This window comes from Indicator indicator, chromosome Z (genome assembly GCF_027791375.1).
Source record: "Indicator indicator isolate 239-I01 chromosome Z, UM_Iind_1.1, whole genome shotgun sequence".
In the NCBI taxonomy this organism is placed as follows: domain Eukaryota; kingdom Metazoa; phylum Chordata; class Aves; order Piciformes; family Indicatoridae; genus Indicator; species Indicator indicator.
The window spans coordinates 1877246-1896740 of record NC_072053.1 but is presented as its reverse complement, the minus strand read 5'-3'; the positions used below and the strand labels follow the sequence as shown (position 1 = coordinate 1896740).

At 42.3% G+C, this 19495-nt stretch overlaps 1 protein-coding gene across 1 annotated transcript in view; it reads left to right on the top strand.

The window, feature by feature from the left end:
* The window catches only part of ADGRV1 (adhesion G protein-coupled receptor V1), a 366634-nt gene that overhangs the window by 287099 nt on the left and 60040 nt on the right, over nucleotides 1-19495 (top strand). The gene's annotated exons all lie outside the window — the stretch shown is intronic.

Genomic DNA, 19495 nt, shown 5'->3' with positions numbered 1-19495 from the left:
CAATTCATTAAATTAATGTCATCTGAACTTAAAAGGGACAGTGGATTATTAAAAAAATCCACTGAGCAGTCCAGTGCTTGTAACTGTTCAGATTTATAAAGAGCAGCTGTCTTCTTCAAATGCTCAGATTTGCAGTGATCATTGTGTTTATGAAATGTGGGGCTGTGGTTTATCTTTTTTAACATTGGGGTTATAGAGATACACTCCTCCTATAAGACAATTCAAATAAATATTAAATATTTAAATTTAATCAGATTTTATTTAAATATTCATTATCTGGACGTTTCTTCAAATATTAATTTCTTTCTTAGTGACAAAATGTTAGCTTGACTAAGAGCTGTGTGAATTTGGATGAGGTCTGATAAACATAGTTTATGAGTATGATACTCAAGACCTTAGCTGCACTTTACTCTGTTATTTCTTGTTAGAAAGGCAGTGCCTGGAGCTATCAAAAAGATGGTTTCTTACTTAGTCTTGAATAATACAGTTTATTTATTTATAGTGGCTTTTTTATAGCATCCCTAGGGATGGAGATTCCATACTCCTATGTTGAACATAAAGGTTTGTCTCAGAGCAGTTAAACCAAAGGAAAACAAGACTGAATATTGAAAAAAACGACCATAAATAAAATCAGCATTCAACATGGCAGAAAGTACCAATAGGAGCTACATCTACGTGTCATAAAAACATGAAGTAATGGTGGTGAACAAAACCTTTGTTTGATTTAGGAATCATAGAATCATAGAATCAGTCAGGGTTGGAAGGGACCACAAGGATCATCCAGTTCCAACCCCCCTGCCATGGGCAGGGACACCTCACACTACAGCAGGCTGGCCAGAGCCTCATCCAGCCTGGCTGCAAACACCTCCAGGGATGGAGCCTCAACCACCTCCCTGGACAACCCATTCCAGGCTCTCACCACTCTCATGGGGAAGAGCTTCTTCCTCACGTCCAGCCTGAATCTCCCCACTTCCAGCTTTATTCCATTCCCCCTAGTCCTGTCACCACCTGACAGCCTAAAAAGTCCCTCCCCAGCTTTCTTGTAGCCCCCTTCAGATACTGGAAGGCCACAAGAAGGTCACCTCGGAGCCTTCTCTTCTCCAGACTGAACAGCCCCAACTCTTTCAGTCTGTCCTCATAGGAGAGGAGCTCCAGCCCTCTGCTCATCCTGGTGGCCCTTCTCTGGACACCTTCCAGCATGTCCATATCCCTCTTGTAATAGGGGCTTCAGAACTTGATGCAGTACTCCAGGTGGGGTCTCAGCAGAGCTGAGCAGAGAGGGAGAATCACCTCCCTTGACCTGCTGGCCACACTTCTCCAGATGCAGCCCAGGCTCTGGTTGGCTTTCTGGACTGCAAGTGCACATTGACAGCTCCTGGTGAGCTTCTCATCCACCAGCACCCCCAAGTCCCTCTCCTCAGGGCTGCTCTCCAGCCAGTCACTGCCCAGCCTGGATTTGTGCTTGGATCAAAGTGATTTCTTTATCCAGTAGAATCCAGAAGATGCTACAGAGAGTGTTGGGGGTCTCAGAACAAAAGGGGGGGAAAAAATCAGGATGGAAGATGTTCAAAGAAATGTCAATAATAGTTTATTTTTTAAAAGCAGGTTGTAACTTCTGCTTGCACCTGCACAGCAAACTGGAGTTGTACTACCACAGGACTTCTGCAATCAGAAATGAAAGTACCTCATGCAGTGTGGGTGTGAGCAAGTTGGAGAGAGGCTGTTTGAGAGAAGAAAGGAGCTGGCTGCTGAGGTTTATGGTGCTTGGGGTTGTGTAAGAGCTCTCTGTGTAGCTGTGCTTGTAGTGTAAGCCTCCAGAAAGAAAGGGTGGTGACATGGTCGTGTATAAGGTTGGCCAAAACTACATAACATGGTGCTAATTCTTAAATCAAGGCCTCTGCCTTTCTAACTGAGTATTTATCTACATACATTTGAGATGGTGGTAGTATATTTACATTACTTTTAATGTTTTATGGCTATATTGTGCTTTTAAAGACAGTTTGCATTGGTTAAGATCTATTAGCACTTTAAAATTTTTCACAGAATCACAGAATATATCTGGTTGGAAGAGACCTCAAAGATCATCCAGTCCAACCCTCAACCCAGCACTGAAGGACCAACACTAAACCATGTCCTTAAGCGCCAGGTCCACATGCTGCTTGAATACTTCCAGGGATGGTGACTTCACCTCTGCCTTGGACAGACCTTTCCAGTTTTTAAGAACCTTTTCAGTGAAGAAATACTTCTAATATCCAGGCTAAACCTCCCCTGGTGCAGCTTGTAACCATATCCTCTAGTCCTGTTGCTTGTCATCTAGAAGTAGCTGGCCTCCTCCTAACTCCAGCCTCCCTTCAGGTAGTTGTAGAGAGCAATGAAGTCTCTTACCAGTCTCCTCTTCTCCAGACTGAACAATCCCAGCTCCCTCAGATGCTCCTCACAGGCTGTGTGCTCCTGATCCTTCACCAGCTTTGTTGCCCTGCGTTTCTACTCCAAGCCAGTCAACTGTCAGCCAGTACCCCCAGGTACCTCTCTGAGCTGCAGCTTTCCAACCACACATCCCCAAGTCTGTAGCTTTCCATGGGGTTGCTGTGACCCAGGTGGAGGTCCTGGCACTTGGCTTTGCTGCACCTCATACCGTTAGCCTTGTCCAATCAGTCTAATCTGTCCAGATCCTGTTGTAAACCTTCCCTACCCTCTATCAGATCAACACAGCCATCCTTCTTGGTGTCATCTGCAAACTTAATGAGGGTGCACTCAATCCCCTCATCCAGATCATTGACAAGGGTATTAAAGAGAACAGGCCCCAGTACTGAGCCCTAGGAGACACCACTAGTGACTGGGTGCCAGCCAGATTCAACTCCATTCACCACCATGCTTTGGGACCAGCCATCCAGTTATTTATCCAATGCAGAGTGCACTTATCCAAGCTGTGTGCCATGAGTTTCTGAAGGAGAATGATGTGAGAGACAGTGTCAAAGGCTTTTCATCTTACTGTGTAACATACTCTTTGCAGAAGCTCACTTCACTGACTCCCTGTTCTTGCAGACTCCGTGGGATCTGCTTCCTCTTCAGTGCTGTCATTGCAGCCACCTCAGAGGATGCTGTGGGAAACAACATTTCACATTTCAAAGTTGTCAAAGATAAGTTACAGGCTCCCCAGGGAGGTGGCTGAATCACCATTCCTGGAGGTGTTTCAAAGATGCAGAGATGTGGTGCTGAAGGATGTGGTTTAGCACCAGACCTGGTAGAGTTAGAGAATGGTTGGACTTGGTGTTCCCTAGAGGTCTTTTCCAACCAAAACAATTCTGTGATCCTGTGATTCTATGGTATCTTGCTTCTGAAGCAGAGATGATGTCCTGGATCTCACTCACACTGACTTCTGGCTTTAGTGCATCTTAGAGGATCCTATGGAGCAGGGGGGTCTTCTGGCATCACTGACTCCTTAAGTTGCACAGGCACCCATTATTTTGCTGTTTGGTGATGAATATGCCAGGGTTTCTGTGTTTGATCCAAAACCAGAGGAAAGATGGAGCTACCAGGCAACAATTGTCTGTGTTTAGTGTCTTATTTCAGCTTGCCTCTGGCTGCCATCCCGAGATTGATTCACTCTTTTTTCCGTCACCCACAACAATGAATTCCTACAGCAAAAAAATCCCCAAACTTTTATAGTTTCCAGCCAAGATATTTCAGTACCCAAAATGCCCCAGTTTGAGCAGCACAGTCAGTAAGGAAAACAAAACCAAGCAAACAAAGGAAAATTTAAAAAAATAACTATCCACTCCCCATTGCTTACCCTTTCTAGAAAGAGAATAAAATACCAGGTGAATGACACTTTAAACAGTTCTGAAAAAATCAAGTGCAGAGAGCTGTAAACACAGAAAAAACGTAAAAAAAATTACCCTTTTACTAGTGATTGTGAACACCTGTTCATTTAAATTCCAGAGAGCAAAGAGAAAGGAAAAAGTGGCACATATAGACAAGTAATTATCATTTGCACATACATATTCATACAAACACCTATTTGCATGTGAATATTTTTTTTTGTCTTTCTGGGAGTCATTCAGTTAGCAGATAGATAAAATTACAGTGTGATACTAATGACCCCATGGGGATTCTGCAGTAATTCATGCAAAACATTACTGAATGTTCTCAGTAGGAATAAAATAGCAAGGTCGTTGGTTTGCATGTTACCATAAAACAGAAAATATGCAGATTTGAACAGGAGAAAAAATTGTTGTCTGGCTTCTAAGTGTACATTCTTTTGGTCATTTCAGAGATGTAGGAAAAGCCTTTTAAACTACAGCAGGTAATTCTGAAGTTCCATATTTGTGATCTCTGCTTGAAGAAGGCTGTTACTAACTTTAAGAGAAATTTAGCCGGGATAGAAAGAGTATATTTGTAGTATATACTTTTTTTTTTTTCCCAGATAAATTATATATGCAAATGGTGAAGTTAAAAACTGATCAAAAATCTTTTTCTTACTCTTTTCTCCTATTGTTGGAAAACTCTGAATCTTATCTTGCAAAGAAGGTTCGTGTTGAACTATCTAGATTCACAGAATCCTAGAACAGCTTGGGTTGGAAGGAACTTTTAAACATTCCCTAGACCATCCTTCATGCCATGGGCAAGGACACCATCCAGATCATGTTTAAAGTCCCATCCCAAGGCCAGAAATGGCCTTGAATACTTCCAAAGATGGGACATCCACAGCTTCTCTGGACATTCTGTTCTCAATTCTTTCCACCCACAATCTATAAAATTTCTTCCTTTTATCCATTATGAAACTACCTTCTTTCAGTTTCAAACCCTTACCTCCTGTCTTTCTCCATCTTTTTTTATAAGCTTCCTTAAAATACCAGAAGGCTTCACTGAGATGCCTCCAGAGCTTTCTCTTCTCCAGGCTGAGCAATCCTAACTCTCTCAGTCTGTCCTCACAGCAGAAGGCTTCCATCATAGCTGTGGCCTCTTATAGCCCCACTCCAACAGGTCAATGTCTTTTCTGTTCTGACCACTCCAGAGCTGGCCCCAGAGCTGCAAGTGGGGTCTCAGCAGAGCAGAGCTGCCCATATTGCTGGGAATCAGCCAAGGGCATGGATGGATCTGGGCTGCGAGCACACATTGCCAGCTTACATCCAGCTTTCATCCACCAATACCCCCAAGTTTGATTTGTTGCTGGTGACTGCTCCGGCCCAGGTGCTGGACCTTGCAGTTGGCCTTGTTGAACTTAATGAGGTTTATGTGGACCAACTTCTCCCTCTGCATGGCATCTCCTTCCTCAAGCATTGTCAGCTGCACCACTCAGCTGGGTGTCATCCACTAACTTGCTGGGGGTACACTCAATCCCAGTGTCTATGTCATTAATAAAGTGTTTGAACAGTATTGGTCCCCTGCGGCACACCACTTACTACTGATCTTCTTTTGGCCATTGAGCCATTGCCTGCAATTTTTGAGGCATGGCCATTCAACCAGTTCCTTATCTGTCAAGCAGTTCTTCCATCAAAAACATCTCTCCCCAATATAGAGACAGGGATGTTGTGGGAGGCTATGTCAAAGGCCTTAAAGAAGCCAAGATAAATGATATCATTTGGTCTTCCCTTATTTGCCAGTGCAGTCACTCCATTGTAGAGGGCCACCAGATTCATCTTCTACAGCTGTCAGGATAAATTCTGTCTGCTGCAGAAGAACATCTTCCTGAAGTTAAGTAGCAGTACCGTGTTCCACTCTTTTCTTCCATCTGCAGGAGCAGAGGGTTGGTTGTTACCCATACTGAAGGTGGCTCTCACATATTTTTGTTACTAAGAGCAGAATAACAATGTTGGGTTCACCATACCTAGGAGAAAAAAGTTGTAACTGCAACTTAACTCTACATGGGAAAATACAGGCTACAATAGGGATTTTTTACATGTATTTATACACAGGTATTCATTTGTTATTTGTATCTCTTTTTCTGTTATGCATGTATTCTTTCTGTCCTCTAGATTTATCCTGGGTGCTGTCATGTAGAGTACCCTGTTCTGGTAGATTCCAGGCTTTCAAGACAACATCATGGCCTGAGAAGAGGTGGCCTTGCTTTTAGTAATAGTCAGTTCTTTGGCAGTGATCCATGATCTTCCCAGATAGCTCATCATACTCTTTCCTTCTCACTGCCCTGTCTGGAACACCAAATGCCTGAGATTGGCCTCTCATGTTCTTCTTTACTGCTCCAGGATTGCTCTGTTATTAATCCTGTTGTCTGACCTGGTGATGATAGAGTTTGGTTAGGTCAGGGAATTTTCCTCAGTGGTGGAAGGCCACAGGAGAGGGCAATAGAAGAGTCAAGAAATTATCTCTTACAGCAGGCAGCTCTTTCTTCTCAAAACTGAGTGTTGGAAAACACTTCCAAAGTTGATTTACAATGTCAACTCAGCCTCTAGTATGGTCTTTCAAAGATATGCACTGAATTTCCTAGAAAAGAGTCTTCAATTTGAACTGATTCAGTTTGCCATCCTTTCAGCAAACATGTTTTCTTGACTGATTATTCTGCTAAATATAGAAACTAACTTCTCAAAAGTTAGCCTTGACAGGAGACAAGTCATTGGATAAACAGCCTCTGGGTGAGCTAATATTTAAGTTCACAACAAGAAAGGCTGCTTTTGAAGGAAATCAGATGGTGTAAAGCAGGGTGGCTGCACATGGCTGAAATAACAGGAGGCTGAAATGGGCATATATAGGAGATTTATTTCCTGACAGTCCTAAACAGGAGATAAGACATCAATCCAGTATAGTTCATTTTATTTTCCTTCTGTTTCCTAACCTTTCATAATTTCACAAAAATGTTTGAAAATATAACTGAAAAATCTGACTTGAAAAGCCACCTGCATTTTGGTCTGATAATACCTGGGTGAATAGATGACCTCCATTTCTTGAACAACGTGCAGTGGCATAATTTTCATGCCCCAACCACAAATATGCAATGATTCAGATATCATCATTGAAAATGTGCCAGAATTAATTTAAAGATTAAAACTTTGTGTTGCCAAAATAGAACTTCATGAAGAATGCCTTAGATATTTAGCTGTCAGGTTTTAACTACTTTCTTGCCTGTTCCTTCAAATAAATTCTTTAAATTTATTGTCTTAGCAGTATGCAATTCCTGTTCATGACAGAACGTGTTGGATGGTCCTCCTCTATCTGTTACCATCTGATCCTCTCAAAATCCAGAGAAGCCACACAAAATACAAGTACAGGACATTCCAACCATGCTTCTCTGTTCAAGGAGATTTTGCTGAGGATAGGGCTTTGGATTGTAAATGAATGTATATCCAAGCCTGTAGTTACATGTCTTCTTTGTCCTGTGAGCTATATGCTAAAATCTTTAATTATAAGACACTTATCATATATCTAAGAGAACTAAAGGAATAGTGAATTGAAGGAGTGCTTTCATCTTGAGCTGTCAATATGCACCTAGATATCAAGAACCAGATGTTGGCTACCTCTCAATTTAGAGCTTTGTACAGTATTCACAGTGTTTATCACTGTCACACATTGGTTAAATTTTGCTTTGTCTTCAAAGAAAAGTGCTTCAGGTCTTTTTTTCTTTTTTTTTTCAATTAGGAGAAAAAACAAATCTTTGCCTGTGAGACTTTTATAAATGCATTTAAACCAAAATGCACAAGCACAATTGCAAGCTGAAATAAAGAACAAAGATCCAAATGAGATAATAACTTAAATGCATCATCTGCATTCATGCAATTTAGATTGTTTGCACTGTTCTTCACATGCCCAGATTAGCTTTCTTCCTTTAAAGAGATCTGCAGAAGCAAGTTAATTGTCATGAGTTGTACCTGTACAGTTGTGAATTTAGCACTTATTTACTATTTGCATAGTGCTTATGAATAATTTTATTCTATGGAGATAAAGACTTTCACATTTTTCTTTCTTTTCTGATTTGTTGTTGATTTGGTATATGCATAACAGTAATAAAATTATCTGTAATAAGATGAATGGTCTTTCATCTGATTATACCATAGTCTTAAAGGTATATGGAGAAGTCTGCCAGAAAGCTGAGATCTAACAGAAATCTTTGAGAGGCCAATCTTCTATAATTTTGTAGCAGTCATGTAGTCTTTATGTTTAATGGGAAATGTGCCTCTGCTTTAGGAGAATTTCAGACTCTTCCTTGCCTTAAGGAGCAGGATCAAAAGACATAAATGAACCCAAAATGGTATTTTATCAGGTTTGCTGCTTCCTGTTTCTACAAATTACAGATGAACAGTTTTGTCTGATTGGATTTCATGGACATGTACCAGCTTTCTGATGCTCAGTGTCAGCCACTGTTAATTTCTGCACATCTTTGACATGTCCAGCCCAGACTCAGAATTTTTGTCATGAGTGACAGATGCGTGGTGGTGGTGGTGGTATTCTCTCCTTTGAACTCTCTGAAAAAACCTGTTAGGTTCTTTATTTTGGCTACAAAATCCTGTTACCAAACTGCTTGTCCTCAGCAGTTGTCAAAAGCAATTGAAAACACAGCCAGCGGGATTTGGAACACTATTACTCAAATTTACCTTTGAAAACACTGAGTTTGTAGCATTTTCGTTGTTCTGTTGCTAAGTTTAACTCATGACTTCTTAAGCAATACCTGCAAATATTTTACTAATTTAGGTCTCCCACAAATCAGTGAAATTCTGTGATGCAATACTTTCTCCCCAGCTATCTAGGAACAAAATGTTTGTAAAGATCTTTTGGGTTTTTTTGCGGTAGGTCTTCATGTCTACCCAAGAACAATTAAAAGCAATTAAAGTTGCATTATCAGTTTAACAGCCTAAGGGGAAGACACATAGTAAATATTTATAGGTAAACTCAAAAGATCATTGAAGCCATATTATTTAATTACTGCTTTTATTGACTTTCTTATATTTAGAAAATAATTAAACACTTCAGGCAATAGAAGTTGACACAACAATATAGGCCAACAAAGTGGTGAGAATACAAACATTAGGATGTGTGATGAAAGCTTAGTGCACTTTATTCTCCATAGTTGGGTCACCTAGATGTTTGATGCAAAGACATAGAATCACAGAATGGTTTGGGTTGGAAGGGACCTCCAAAGGTCATCCAGTCCAACCTCACTGCACTGAGCAGGGATATCCTCCACCAGATCAGGTTTCTCAGAGCCTTGTGGAGCCTGAACTTGAATATCTCCAGTGATGGGGCCTCAACCATCTCCCTGCACAACCTCTTCCACTGTTCCACCACACTCATGGTAAAGAGCTTGTTTCTAACATCCAATCTAAATCTCCTCTAATTTCAAAACGTTGCCCCTTGTCCTATCATTCCAGGCCTTTGGAAACAGTCCCTCTGCAGCCTTCTTGTAGCCCACTTCAGGCACTGCAATGCCACTCTTAGGTGTCCCTGGAGCCTTCGCTTCTCCAGGCTGAACAACCCCAGCTGTCTCACAGCAGAGGTGCCCTCTGATCATCTTTGTGGCCCTCCTCTAGCCCATTCCACCAGGTCCATGTCCTTCTTCAACATTACATTCCTTGCCCTTTACTCACCTTCAAGCCCTTTGCTCAACATTACACTTCAGATTTTTGATACTACATTAGAATTTCCATTTTTAAGAATTTTCATTTGATTTAACTTTTTTTTTTTTTTTTTTTAATGCTCAATTTTCTGGAGAATTTTATCTATAGTATGAGGTTACAGGAGGAAGGAAGAAAACCTTCAGGTAGTCTGCCTGGCATTTTGTGCTGGGGCACACCCATCCTGGATGGGGCTGAGAAGAACCCAGCCCCATGTGGACAAAAGAAATTTAATCTGGGGAGGGCTTGGCCCCTCCCCTGCTGGGAGAAGGTGGTCCCCTGACTCAGAGGTGGTCTATTCCACTTCCCCTTCCTGTCCAGCAAGCCTATAAAAAGGGGGATATCTTGCTGCTCTCCCCTTTTTCCTGCCTCGTCTGCTCGAGAGGACTTCCTGCTGCTGTTGCTGTCACTGTCTCCTGCACTGGACCACGTGGCTGGGGCCCTTTATCTCTCTCAGCTGAATCCACCGACATCCAGGGGAACACAAGGCCATCCAGGCTTGGTTTATATATATTTTTTCCCACTTACCCTCATCCCTCACCTCTGTGAACCCCCCCCCCCCCCGTTACTGATATGTATATATATATATATATATGTAAAAAAAATATTTTTTTCCTTTCCCTTTTGTGAAAAAAAGAAAAAAATTTACTCCTCCTACTTCCAAACCAACTTCAGAATATTTCTTTCACGATTTTTTTTTCTTTTCCTTTCCCCTACCCCTTTTTTTCTTTTTTTCCTTTCTTCTGTCTCTCCACCCTGCCGAGAAAAAAGGGAGAAGGGGCAGGGGGAGGAATTTGTATCTATTATCATTTGAGCTCCTAAACTCAGAGCTCAAACTACCACACGTTTTTATAACAAAACAGATTGAATGTACAAAGTTAAGGAGTAGTTCTAGTTCTACATACAGAAAAAAATCAAACATGCAAAAACCCCCCAGCAAATAAGCAAGCACAGCCCAACAAAGCCCAAGCAAACATGTGTACTCCCCAAAAAAACAAACCAAAACAGAACAAAAGAAAACCCCAACCCCCCCCCCCCCCCCCCCGCAAATAGGCAAATTCAGAATATGGGGTTTGTTTTCTTTTGAATTATGTATCTATTCTAGGAAGAAGGTAAAGTATTATCTCCTGACGCATAGAACCTAGTTCAAAGTGAAAAGTTACACTTTTTTGGAGTTACCAATGGCAAAACCATCATCCAAACCCACCTGCTTGACTGAACATGGTATTCTGAAGGGTCTAATGCTGGTACCCTGAAGAGGGTTCCAGGGCTGGCAGTACATAACAGCAGTGTGGAGCTTTTTTAGTTCATTTCAGTTAACTTTTCCTGGTGATGCTATAGATTTTCTCCAGAAAGGAGCTAAGCATTGTTTTCATGACTGACTTCTGTTTGGATGGCTTGGTTCAAATTGAGTTTTTGGTTTGTTCACATAGTTGGTTTGCTCTCTGCCTGAGTGCTCATCTGTTGTTTTTCCTAACTGTGAAGTATGAAATACATAGCAAGAAGGGATTTTTTTTTTCTTAAAATCTTTGACTGCGCATCATGAGCAGTTATTGACTGAAACTGTGCTGGATGATTTTCATTGCTGTTTCTCTCCCAGGCAAAATAGGTGGTGGTAGGCACTGTTAAATTATTCCATAATCCCTTCTGGACCAGGGAACTGAGTCCGTCATCAGTAAGTTTGCAGATGACACCAAGGAGCAGGTGTGGATCTGTTGGAGGGTAGAAGGGCCCTGCAGAGGGACCTGGACAGGTTGGATGGGTGGGTAGAGGCCAATGGGATGAGATTGAACAAGGCTAAGTGCAGGGTTCTGCACTTTGGCCTCAACAACCCCATGCAGCACTACAGGCTGGGCACAGAGTGGCTGGAGAGCAGCCAGGCAGAGAGGGACCTGGGGGTGCTGGTTGATAGTAGCTGAACATGAGCCAGCAGTGTGCCCAGGTGGCCAGGAGAGCCAATGGCATCCTGGCCCGGATCAGGAATAGTGTGGCCAGCAGGACAAGGGAGGTTATTCTTCCCCTGTACTCAGCACTGGTCAGGCCACACCTGGAGTCCTGTGTCCAGTTCTGGGCTCCTCAATTCAAGAGAGATGTTGAGGTACTGGAACACATCCAGAGAAGGGCAACGAAGTTGGGGAGGGGTCTGGAACACAAACCCTGTGAGGAGAGGCTGAGGGAGCTGGGGGTGTTTAGCCTGGAGAAGAGGAGGCTCAGGGGAGACCTCATTGCTGTCTACAACTACCTGAAGGGAGGCTGTAGCCAGGTGGGGGGTTAGGCTCTTCTCCCAGGCACCCAGCAGCAGAACAAGAGGACACAGTCTCAAGTTGTGCCAGGGGAGGTCTAGGCTGGGTGTTAGGAGGAAGTTCTTCACAGAGAGAGAGATTGCCCAGGGTAATGTGCTGCCCAGGGAGGTGGTGGAGTCGCCATCCCTGGAGATGTTCAAGAGAAGCCTGGATGAGGCACTTAGTGCCATGGTCTAGTTGATTGGGTAGGGCTGGGTGATAGGTTGGACTGGATGATCTTGGAGGTCTCTTCCAACCTGGCTGATTCTATGATTCTGTGCTAAGCAGCATGCAGTGGTAAGAGAGCTTAGCCAGAGTGGCCCATCATAGGGTGAAATTAAAGTGTCATGAGGGAACATTGCAAGGCTGCCCACTGTCTACTCGTTCCTCTTTGCACTTTTTTCCTTCTTCATTCCTCCTCATCCTCCTGAACTTGGACTGCCAAGAGGCCACATGGCTCTGAGTACTGTCAGGTGCAGATGTTGGCAGGTGTCTCCTTCCCATGCTTTCCAAAACAGGTCTATCCTGCATGTGAAGGGAGTAAGGGTACAGATCACATTGGACATTGGGAAATTATATCTCCCTTTTTTTTTTTTTTTTGTTCCCTTCATTGCAGTGTCTGACCCAGCACTGTGCAACTGGCAAAATCTATTTCAGGCCCCAGCTATGAATAAATTTTAGGTAGTCTCATCCTGTGTCATAAAATTTAGTTTCTTGAACATTTTTCCAGTCCTTTCAGGCACATGGATGTGGCAAGTTGCTGCGATGTTAGAGACGGGACGAGGCCTGATGCAAGCCAAGTGTCAATTTATTGTACAAAGCTTTTTCTTTGTATAGGTTAACATAATGTCAGAAGGCAGCTTGTAACTGGTCATTGGTATGTCCATACTACAGTTGTAAATTCATGATTGGCTACAGAGAGAAAGTATCACACAAACACATATTTTTCAGAAGGCTTAAGCAAACGTCAAGCAAGAGATAAAGGGATTCCATAATTCTGTCCTAAGTTTTGCTTTGTTCTTGTTATCAGGTCCCTGCGTAACTCCCTTAGGTCACAGTGGCGTCTAGGGAGCCGACCTGTCTGTGTTTTCCTTCTAGCTGCACTCTGTTCCCAGGGTTTGCTGCCCACCAGGGTTAAAGCATCTCCTTCTATCAGTAAGACAGTGTCTGGGGTTCTGGTCCCTAAATCAATTCCTTCAGCAAGTGTTGCAGTTTTCATTTCTGAAGTCATGCAGAGGCTGACTGGACCACAGTCCTATGGTGGTAATTCCTTTGTGGACATCAGTAAACTGCTGCAATCTAAGCAGGTGTAGGTGTAGACAAATGAGCCACATCATCAGGTTATCTCTCCATGTAGGTCAGTCCAGGTGATTATAAGACAGCACCAGGAGGTGAAACCTAAAATGGCCTTTGTGCTTGTTTTCTTTGTGAGCTTATTTTAGAAACATAAAATTGTATGGGTTTATTTTGTCACAGATTTGAAAAAGCTGTAGGTGAAAGCAAAGTTGTTTGGAGATATTCTGGGCTGTTTCCTTCTATTGCTTGTTCTTGTCCCTGCTCTAAGGAAACCGAAGAGTAAGTGCAAGGTTGACAGCTGTTTCAGCTGAGCAATCTTGTATTTTATTACCTGACTCTTATGCTATTCCTGTGGAGTTCCTGTCACTTAGCAAAGTTCACTGTAATTAGTTTAAGGTTTGGGCTGAAAGGAGACCCTCTCACTCTCTACAACTCCCTGAAAGGAGGTTGGGTGAGAAGGATTTTGTTATCTTCTCTTTTATAACAAGTGATGAGAGGAAATGGCCTCAAATTGCACCAGGGGAGGTTTAAATTCAGGATTAGGCAAAACTTCTTCACTGGAAGGGTTATCAAACACTGGAAAGGCTCCCTAGTGAGGTAGTTGAATCCCCATCCCTGGAGGTGTTTCAGAGATGCAGAGATGTGGTGCTGAGGCACATAGTTCAGCACCAGACTTGACAGAGTTAGAGAATGGTTGGACTTGATGATCTTAAAGGTCTTTTCTAACTGAAACAATACTATGACTCTGAGATCAGTTTGTGACAGCCAAGTCTCCTGAAGGTTACTAAATAGAAAAAAAAATGTGTCTGATTCAGGAAGATCCCGAGTTGTAAATGGGAGAATTGCTGGGAGAAGTATGACATCTGGCCAGGCTTTATGGCCAGGCAAAGCCAGAGAAGATTTTCTTCATTGCTGGTGCAGCCCCTTTTAGATTCCCACTGAGGTAATATAGTTTTTCCATAATTGTAACACTTCTCCTGGTTCATTAATTTCTGTGATCTAATTTAATTCTGTCATGGAAACACTGCAGCCTATCTTTCAGATTCTTTTTATGTAAATCAGTGAATGATTTAGGTTGGGAAGGACTCTGAAGATCAGCCACTTCCAACCCCCTGCCATGGACAAAGACATTTCCTACTAGAAAAAATGTAGTGTTTACGCTAAGAACTCTCCTCCTATTATAAAACTATGGTTTTGCCACCCATAAAAAGTGATTACAGTGTACTGCAGAACAGTAAGCATTGCAGAAGGAAAAAAAAACTTTGTAGATAAGCTAATAAGGAATAAGGAAAACAATGGGGAAGAAGTGAGAAGCAGAGGGCACATTTAGTCGTTTGGTAAATGGAACATACGTAAGTACTCTCACCTGGTCAAATACCAAGCTGAACTGTGGTAAATCTTCAGCCTCCAAAAATCTACTACTACAGTTTCATTTATCTATATTAAATCATCAACTCTGCCAATGTTTCTTAAGCTTGTGGTTAGGAAAAATAGGAGATATTTCAGGGAGAGGCATGAACAGTCAGGATGGTGATATGTGCATGCATACATTTTTATATATATTTAAAGAGGGGGTGGACTGACTGTTGCTTAAATAAAATCTTTCATCATTCCTAGTACTGAAAAAAAAAAGGTGTGGTAATGGTATGAAAAAGATGAGGACCAGCATGGTTTGAATACCCAGCAGAGCTGCTTGGTGTTGTCTCAGTTACATCACACTGATGCTGAGCTGACTGCTCCATGGCAGTCTTTTATCTTGAGGTTTACTTAAGTAGGCTAAAAGACAACTGCTTGCACTTGGATTTAGAGTAAACCTTATGTTAGTGAGGACTCATCTGCCCAGAAATACCCTTTGAGTTTTACTGGGAGGAGGTTGTTGGGGTTTATTCCATAGGAAGGAAACAACAGATAATTAGACTGTCTATTTTGGTTTGTTTCAAGTCATTAATTGCATCCTTTTCCTTTATGCAGTGATGCTTTCACATACTTAAAAGAAGTTATTGCTGATTTTCTGACACATTTGATTATTGGGCTTTTCTTTGGTCAAAATACAACAAATTGTCTGAACAAAATGGGCAAAGAAAATTCAAGCAGCTGAGACTTTCAGTGCTGCCCAAATTTCAACTCTGTATTAACCATTAACAACACTGATGGTAGAGCAATTGTTGCTGGCAAAGCTAAAAGCAGAATCATAAACTGTATCAACATTCAATGTGTGGCAAAAAGCAAGCATTTTTAGAATCTTTTTCATGTCACAGTTCTGTTGTGGTTTAACCCCAGCCAACAGCTCAGCCCTCTCCAGCCACTCACTCACTCCCCTCCGCTTGGAGGAAGAGAATCAGAAGGGTAAAAGTGAAAGAAATTGTGGGTTGAGATGAAGACAGTTTGATAGATAAAGCAAAAGTGAAGCAAAGCAAAGCAAGAAATTCTTCCACCACTTCCCATTGCAGACAGGTGTTCAACCATCGAGCTTTCCGAGACAGTTCTCTTCATCATTCACTTTGGTTTAGGTACAAGCTTTATACAACTCTTTACAATTGTATAGAACAGTGATCATCAGTTGTCAAGCCTTTATATCAGTTGAATTTCCTAAGAAGATAACTTTAAAAAAATATATTTTTTTGCATAATTTTAAGATTAAAAAATCAGTTAATGTCTATGCACAAAGATTATTGAGCTGCTCTATAGATGATTATTGAATTTCGTAGAATTATAGAATCATAGAATGGTTTGGGTTGGAAGGGACCTCCAAAGGTCATCTAGTCCAACCTCATCGCAGTCATTCCACTAGATCAGGCTGCCCAGAGCCCTGTTCAGCCTGACCTTGAATATCTTCAGGGATGGGGCCTCAACCAACTTCCTGGGCAACCTGTGCCAGTGTTCCACCACCCTGATGGTAAAGAACTTGTTCCTAATATCCAATCCGAATCTGCTCTTCTCTATTTTCAGACCATTGCCCCTTGTCCTGTCACTGCAGCCTTTGTGAACAGTCTCTCTGCAGCCTTCTTGTAGCCCCTTTCAGGTACTGGAAGGTTGCTATTAGGTCTCCTCAGAGGCTTCTCTTCTCCAGGTTGAACAACCCCAGCTCCCTCAGCCTGTCCTCATAACAGAGGTACTCCAGCCCCCCTGATCATCTTCATGGCCCTCCTCTGGACCCTCTCCATCAGGTCCATGTCCTTCTCCTCTTGAGGGCTCCAGAGCTGGACACAGTAGAGGTGAGGTCTTACCAGAGCAAAATGACAGAATCACCTCTCTCTCCATCTGCTGGTCACACTTTTTTTGATGCAGCCATGCAGCCCAGGATGCCTTTGGCCTTGGCCTTCTGGGCTGGAAGTGCCCGTTGCTGGCTGATGTCAAATTACATTTACCAAAGTGAACATCTATCTTGATGTATGTTTTCTTAATTCATATTTTGCCAAGTTTTGTTGTTATAACTTCAAAACCTCTGATGTTGCTCGTTCTTTGACCCCCACGTCTTTTTTTTTCTTTTTTTTTTTTTTTTGGTGAACCTTACATAACATGCATCTAATAGGTATTTGGATTCATTAATGTATTCAATGTAGGACAAAGAGAAATAGAATCAAAGAGTCATAGAATGGCCTAAGCTGGAAGAAGAGAGCTCCTCTAATCCAGCCTCCTTGCCATGGACAGGGATGCTTCTCTACTAGCCCAGGTTACTCAAGGCCCCGTCCAACCTGGCCTTGAACATCTCCAGGGAGGGGACATCCATAACCTCTCTGGACAATCCATTCCAGAATCTTGCCACTCTTGTAGTGAAGAATTTCTTCCTAATACCTGATCTAAACCTGTTCTTCTTCAATTTAAATCCATTTCCCCTTGTCCTGTCTGTGGACACCCTTGTAGAAAGTCCTCCTCCAGCCTTTTTGTAGGTTCCCTTCACGTAATGGAAGGCTTTACTTCATACTGTACTACCTGCTGTTTTAGAGGGCTTTGCATTTTTAGTTATGGTAAAACTTTTGGTTGTGTACTGGTCATGTATTGGTCATGTAGCTGTTAAAGAAAAGCTTATTTCAACACACCTCAAAGCCACAGGGAGTTTTTCAATGTCATCCAAGGGATTTTGTGAGGGGTGCTTTGTGTGCAAGGGATGCTTGTGACTGCAGTGCAGCAGGAGAAGTGGGTTGCATTTCCATTCTAGTCATCTACCAAAATCCAGTCCTTCCTAGCCAAATAACAGAGGTACTTAGCCTTAATCTTCTTCCCTGATGCTGCTGGGAAAGACACACATGTGTTGTTACTGTCATGTTCTGAATCAGGGATCCTTGGGAAGTCTCAGACCTTTAACAGATTTTGGGCAGACCTCACCTTGCCATGAGAGAAGTGATTCAGGTGCTTAATGGACATCAAATGGCACTGGAGATAACTAAGTTATCCAGTGTGACCTACATCTTCCTCTTCATAAGGAATGGCTCTTCCACAGGTCCTATGTTGTATATACCAATCATGTACAAATGATTCCCTGTGACATCTAATGCCATTCTAAGTCACCAGTTCACATGATGCCTCCTCAGGTCCTGCTAGACATCCCATGCTGCTCAGGGCTCCCATCACTGCATCCTACCACCAGCTGTGAGCAAGCTATCAGCTCAGAAGTAGCACTATTTACAAATGCCCAGACTAGAGAGGATTTATATCATGTTGTGATGGTTTAAAACTGTCTTTTTAATTTTTCTTTACAAAGTTCAAGCAAAGAAGGTGAAGGAATGTCACTATTGGGTCTAAGAAAGCAAAATAATGATTGTTCTAAACACTTCCATTGGAGAGAGAGAAATGTTTAAGAACTATTAAAACAAGGAGAGGGGAGTTTGGGCAGTCAGAGTTCTCAGCTTGCTTGCTGGGCTGTCTGGCTGCTGCTTCTGCTTTTCTGGCTGAAGATAACACACTGACCTTGGCAAGCTAAGTCTAACAGCCTCTCTGCTTCTTAACTCTTTGCCTTCTGCCAGGGGAGTCTGGAGGGATTCCTTCTGGTTTGGGGGAGAGGCCCCCCTTGGGGAAAAGCCCCTCAGGGGAAGCAAAGGGAGCTTGGTTGTGCTTTTCTGTTGATCGTACATATTTGTAAATGTTGTGAATAGTGTCTATTTGTACATATTCATTTCATCATAGATTGTAGATTTTGCTTGTAAATACAGCTTGCATTTGCTTCCAGACTGAGCTAGCCTGGTCATTGTCAGTATGGGGGGATTTCAGCTCTCACACTGTTACACATGTCCTCAGTCACGAGTGGAAAAACAAGACCACTGCAATGGTGATTACAGCTGAGCTTTCAAACACCTTTACTTAGGAAATCTGTTTCACTCAATGCTATAATGATTTTTGTCATTTTTCATCAAACATTAAGTAGGGTCTATTCCCCCCCCCCCCCTAGAAAAAGCAAGGCCTTGATAACTGCTCCTGAAAATTGAGTTTATTTCAATACTGTGGTTTTATTGTCTCTAGTCCTAGATTGCCATTACTCTAGCAGAAATTTTCACTTATAACACAGTAACCCATTATAGTTCACTAAGGAAATATCTCTGTTCAATATTATGTCACACTATCACATAGAGGAGCAGAACAGCCCAGGTTTGCACCTAGATTTTACTGTCTTAATAGGGGAAACTTTAGGAGCACAGTACCTTGGGTGCTCACTTCAAGTCATTGTCTTGCTTATAGAAATATACACAGGAGTTTTTGCCAAAGCAATAGGTATAATGCTGTCTGTCTTGGTGGAAGGTAGCCTTGACATTCCTGCCAACATTCATGAAGCACTCACTGGATACTGTTAAACAAAATGCCTGAAGTGCTCCCAAGCTGCTGTTTCTAGAGCAATGCCTGTCAAAAGCACATCCACACTCTTTGCTGATGCTGCATGGCTGATGCAGAGAGGGCAATGCCTGGCCAAGCACCTCTGCCCCTGAAGTGTGCAGACCTGGACAAACATGGACTTTGAAGTCTGCTGTGATGTGGTCATCATGGGAGGGCCAGCACAGGAGCTGGAGGTAGTGAAAGTCAGCTTCTACTTTGCTTTTTGCAAACTTTGTCCATGCAGACATCTTGCTGCCAGCACTCCTTACATCTTTTATGATGTAAATACAGTAGGGAATATAAAATGCAGCTGTATGTGTATGTGCTTAAGGATGGATCCTGCACGTAGTTTCGAAGGTGAATGAAGTTAACGAGTGCAAAGTTTGTCTTTGGGTGACTCATTGGCTGTGGGGAAGTTGTCACTTAAAGCTTTACAGGCTCAGATGCCTTGCAGTGAAAGAAAGTAACAGCAAAACAGACAAAAAGCTCTCCTTAAAATTTCTGTATAGTTCTATAAATTGCCAGAGATGTGGTTGTTTTTTTTTTTTT